Source organism: Centruroides sculpturatus, unplaced genomic scaffold, assembly GCF_000671375.1.
Source record: "Centruroides sculpturatus isolate CEXI.00-Female unplaced genomic scaffold, Cexi_2.0 scaffold90, whole genome shotgun sequence".
Lineage (NCBI taxonomy): Eukaryota > Metazoa > Arthropoda > Arachnida > Scorpiones > Buthidae > Centruroides > Centruroides sculpturatus.
In genome coordinates, this window is record NW_019384353.1 from 783,404 (window position 1) to 789,929 (window position 6,526).

The window sequence follows — 6,526 nt, forward strand, 5'->3', positions numbered from 1 at the left end:
TTATAAAGAGGTAATGTAATCGAGAAACCTTTTAACTCTCAAAACACCTCAGTGAAATTTCAACTTTTCGCTATTCCATTGTTTCTCCTGTGAGTTGTGTAATAAAGGCAAAAATAAATTGATCGAATAAGTAAACTTAATTTATTGAAACTCCTGGTAGAAAAAAAAACGGGAGTCAACATGTTTGCAAATACTTTTACAAATACAAAATAAAAGCTAATATAAATATAATTATACGCGGATAGGAAAGAGAGTTGACTTTACCAAAAAAAAATTATTAAAAAGTGAATTTCAGATACGTAAATATTCCTAACGACTGTTTTTATTTCACGATGAAATAATGATTTATTACCTAACACTATCGACACGTCAACTTTATTCTGTATTGTATCTATCATACGCTTGTTTGCCAATAAGTGTTACGGGTTTCCATCACTCTTCAATTGGCTAAAATGCAAATTATTATTGTATTTATCGACTTTTATAGAAATTTATTTTACATAGCTTGATGTGTGATTTTCACAATCATCTGCATTTTGCTTTTTTCATAAAATTACATTAAGAAAAACCTTCAATTCAGTTATATGCTGTAAATTGTTATCAGCTAACATTATTATAATACAAGTTATTAAGACTAAGAAATTTAACAGTAATAAAAGTAACGGAGTTTAGAGATGCTGCGGCCGAAGTTTTCATCTTTAAAACGTGAACGTCGAATGTCGAGCGCCGTTATCTTGTAAGCCTAGAAGTTTGATATTGGCATTTGAAACATTCATCGTGACCAGTACAAATTCAACTTAAACTTCTACATTTTTCTGTGTTTTGGGTTAAAATTATGGAATATTTTATTAATAAAATAATGATTATTTAAGAATTTATATATAACATTATAAAAAACAGACAATTTTAATCCAGAAATTATCTAATTATTCAATTTTTTACAAGTGATGTGAAAATTTCTATAGGTGTGTTCATAAAATAGCTTAATAATGTTCATAATACTGTAGAAGTTGTAAACATTGTAAAATAGTTTTATTTATTTATTTACCCTCGCTGGTCACGTACGTCGTTCTGAGTACAATGAGTAACTTATACGGCTAGCAGAAGTATATGTCTGACGTCTGAATTCATCAGACGTCAGACGTGTACTTCTGCTAGCCGTATAAGTTTGAAGTTTCGACTTCGGTTGTATCTAATAATGAAATTTTTTTAACTTTAATTGAAACAAAGAGGAATAGCATTATACAGTTAGGAAAAGTTAATTGTGTAATTTTTAAACAGGATATATTTATTTGATTTTTCAAAATTTGAGAAGATTAGTAATTGTCGAAATATAAAACAGCTAACAAGTAAAGATTTTATATCATCTTAATTTTTGTTAATAAATTAAATTATAGAAATTTAATATTACTTGGTAATGTTTATACGCGCTTTCTGTCTAATTACTTATATAATTCTTTTCTTCGTTTTGGACGTTCTTGTGAACAGGATTTCTTATACTCAGGGAAGAGAAACATAATTTACAATTAAAATATATTTACTGTACAAGATTACGTTACAGTAAATATACAGTCGACCTCTCTATAACACTGTTGATAATTCCGTTTTATAAGAATTCCACGTTGTACGAGTCACTTAGATTTTACAAATACGTGAGCCATTTACAGCCCGGCACACGTATTTGTAAAATCTAGTGACTCATACAACAAGGAATTCATATAAAACGGAATTATCAATAGTGTTATAGGGGGTCGACTGTATTTTAATTGAAAATTGTAGGCTATGTTTTTTCCCCTCAGTATAACAAGTTCTAGTTCATAAGTGCGTTCGAAATGGACAAAAGTATATTTCTTAATAATTTTTTCCTCCTTCAGAAAAAAATATTTTATAGTTTTTAAATTCTTTCAAAATATTAATACGATGAAAATTCATTACACATATTCAACATATTTTACAAAACACTTTTTGTCTTGTTTGCAGTAAGAAGACATCTGTTTCCATGCCTGGCCACAATGGGAGTTTCCGAATATGGCCAGATGTATACACGAAAAATTCTTGGGGTGTTTTCGTCCACCAACAATTGATCTCGACTCCCCCAGCATGGTGTATAAGCACAATATCAGGATACGATACCGTGATGCATTGCAGCAGTAGCCATACTGATTTCTTTGTGGTAGTGTATACAGTGTTTGTAATATGAATTTAACTATCTCGTTTCTTCCCAATCTCAATTAGCTGAATTTCTTGTTATGTATTTTTGTTCTAGATGGTTTGGGATTCGGCGCCGAATTGTAAAAATTCGTCAGCGAAAGGCGTATGATAGATATTGTATTTACTATATGGAGTTTTTCATCTGGTAAATAGAAAATTTATCACTATACTGTAATCTATTAAAATTCACTAAAGAAGTTTCAGATTTTAAATTTCTATATAAGACCATCTTTGTAGTGCAATGGCTAATATCATTCACTTTTTCAATTTAGAAATAAAATGTACTATCTTTGTATCGTATTCTGTAAGTTTTGACCAAAGAAGTTTAATTATTTCAACGGTTTAATAGTGTTTGGACAATATTAAAGCATACTTTTCAGATCATTACTGTTAGTTAGTGGGAAAGTTGAAAGAAAGGAAAGAAAAAAATTCATTAAAATTAAAACTTTAGTCATTTAAATTAGTACTTTACAATAATTGAAAACAATATAATATACTAGTACAAATTACATGTTTTAATTGAATAATTAATGTTTGTTGCTTAATAATCATTTTATTATAAAATAAGCGACAGAATAAATAAAGTTGTAGTTGATACTTCTATTTCTTGGTATTTCTTATATTTTAACGTTTTATAAACATACTTATTTAATTTAATATGAAAAATAATTAAATTTAGTATACATGCATAACTTTCCTCATTTACGAACTCTTTTATTTTATCTCTTGACACACTTTTGAAGAGTTACTTTATATATATAGCTTTTATTTTGAAATATAATTAGTTAAAAGAGTTGAAGTAAATGTCAGAATATGCTCTGAATAAACACATACTCTACTTGGACTTACGTAAGTAATTTCGTGGCTTAAAACCGCATGAAATCTTCAACCGTGGCAACGGAAGTAAGGAACCAACATGTCGACTGTCGACTCCATGAGGAATATCGATGCAAGGTCCTTGTATTTATAGACCTTGCCCCCAAAGTTGTAAGATATCGCCTCGACCGTCAATATTTATAACATTTTAATATACAACTTTATTATACCTTCAGATCAAATTGTATGAGAAGAAATAAAATATATTCAAGTGGTTTTATCGAATCGAAAGCTATTGGCTGGTATTTAAGTTACTTTAAAAATAAAATGTAGGCCTGTCGACTGCATACTGATACATACTTTTATTCATTAACATATACATATTGCAATAAATTGAAAGACTCTAATTCGAAAAATATTACAACCAATTTAGATTTATATACAGTAATACCTTACAGTTTTGAAATACAGTACTTTTAAGTTAACGCTACTGTTATCGTGCTTATGTGTGCAATAAGTAATCAGTGTTAATACACATACAGTACTTATATATATAATTATTGTTGCATTGAGATACATATAGAACGTACTTTAAAAGATACTTATTTAAAAAATTGTTTATAGAAATTATATATGTTTTAATACATATCATTATATATTTTAAACTTTTACTTATAAGTCAAATGTGAAAAATACATTTCTCAAAATTGTAAATAGACATAACAATTTTGTGTCATTATGATAAACAATAAATGCATTATTTACAATAGGATACAGTTTATCTTAATTATCTTTATATTCAAAGCGTATTTTTTCTCATTTTTGAGTTTTTCCACCTTGAGGGCATTAAGACAGCTTTTTTTCCATAACATCATTGGTTTGGTATCCGGAAGAGAATGAGGACAAGACTTAACAAATCCGGACAAAGCATTTTGAACAGCTCGTTCATGTGTGGTTTAGTTTTCGCAGTTGCGTAATTTATTTACTTTAACACATTCTTGGTAATGTGATATTGTATTTTTTATTTAGAAGCTTATTTTAAAACTGTTTATTTCATATTTCGTTTGAATGAAATCGAGTTGAAATGTCTTCAGGTAAAAACCAGAACAGGTCATTTTAAAAGTTTTTTTTATGTATAACGTTATCATACAACTTTCTCGCATTGAGATATTTTTAACTGTTGGTTATTAATGGTTGGTTATTAATGGTTATTAACTGTTGGTTTAAACTTAATGGTTTATTGAATACTGTAATACGAAAATGTTAACTTTTATGAAGTTGATTTCAGATGATTGTTTCTGTGGAAAACTAGTGTGTTGAAAAACATGATACTCTAAATGCTTAATCAGTTCTGATGTACGAAACTTATTCAATTTTAAATTTTATACTCGTAAAAGTACGGAAAAACAGAAACTTTGAATATTAATTTATGCCGCCAAATTCTTTAAACCAAATCAGTTTAAAAAGTCAATTATTATGGAGACTTCAATTGTCATCTATTCATAGTAAAAATTCATGGCAAACTCGAAAATTGAATCATGATAATGCTGTAAGTGACAATTACACCAAAAATAGACACCAAGAACTTTCTGTCCATATAAAACATCTCGTATTCAGAAAATCTGGGTAGTTCTTGAATGGATCTCGCGTAAAATCGATTAGTGTATTCGTGCAATGACTTAACATTACTATCTGCAGACACTTTGTGGATAGAATTTAATAGTTTCGTGGCTGCTTTAGTTACATTCGAAGAAGAAAAACACACGTCTGAAAACGAAAATAGTATAAATACACAATAACTAATAAAGTTTACAACATTAACTGGTTCAATCGAATTCCTTGAAAATTCAATAATTGCGCCGATTTCATATACTGTATTTCCGACAATTAAAATTGGCCAAAGGAATAATACCGGGGAGTAAAGATCTTGAATATGACTTATGACATCTACCAATTGAGTGTACTTATTTGCTATCGCAAGAATTTTCTTATTTTCGTCATTCTCAGGTATTAAAACTTTCTTGCATAAATAATCCAAAGAATATTCTAACTCTTTGCATAAATAAGAAAAGAAAAGCAGCAAGAAATTATTTTGTGGATACAAAAATATTTGAAAAGGACACATTATAATGAACGTTAATACGGATGAATTGATTCGAATTCCAAGAAACTTTATTTCAAACCCATTTTTATTTGTGAAATCATCTATATGATAATAATAAGATACTATTGTCAAAACTATAGCATCCGTCCATGTTAAAATACATCTAAATAATAATACCGAGGTTTTCATGTTTAACTTCTCTTCATAATCGAAAATTTCTTGCAACTTTCGTATGTTACGTAATAATTTTTTCTTTGTAATATGAAAATGGCATAAAAATAAAAAGTAAGCAACAAAAGAAACAGAAAAATACAGAGAAATATACCAACTGAATATTGATTGCGCGCATAACTCGAACATAACTGCTAATATAATTTGAGTAATTGGAACTGTTAAGGCACCAAACAACATGAAAATGATATGCAGAGAACAGGATTCTTCAAGCTTCAGGCCGAGAAGACTCATACTTATTGTTAATGGATTCCATATATTCTTCAATGCTTTTTTATACATTTCTTGTCGTTGAGAATTATTTTCAGACGAAACTACGGCGATTGAATTCATCTTTTAAAATATTGTTTTCTTTTTACAGACGTTTTTTGTCAATAATACTTTTTAAAAGTACAGGAAAAACGTGTTGGAATTCCTAATATTACGTTGAGTGAGAATCTGTAGAGTTAAAGCAGACTGTGGTTCCCCTTTTCTCTTCTCTATAATTAAATAAAATTTTACTATAAAATATAATGAATTTATTATTATACAAATTAATAATTGTTTAAACGTAAATAAACTCTAAGAGAATCCATAATTTATATTTTACTTCATTTAGAAGACGAAACTTTGTTATTTAATGAGAAAGATAGGTTAGAAGGAACGTATTGCGATAGAAGGAAATATACCTTCGAAACGTTACTTGAAAATATAATACAGTGGAAACAATCAATTGTCACGAATCTGTATATTTAAAGTATAGAATATATTGCTTTAAAATATGGAATATTCTTTAACATATCTTGAAGAAAAGTGTGATTTTTCTTGTTTTCGCGAGTAAAAAAGCAACCGACGTTTCATCAATTAAATGTGTAAAATTAATGGTTATGTATTTTTAATGGAAGAATATAGATGAAAACAATTACTAATTAAAACGTGGCTTCCTGAAAGAAAACAGTTACAAATAATAATATAAAATAATAATGATTATTGCCTTCGGGATACTATATCTATCTCTTAATATTATAACAAGAATTAAATATAAATACAGTATATTACAACCGTTGCAAAGATAATACTTAATATTACTTTTAATTATTATTATTTCATTAATCATTATATAAGTAAAGACGTTTTTATTAAAATTAATATGAATAAATTTCATTTAACTTACCAGAACCGAGA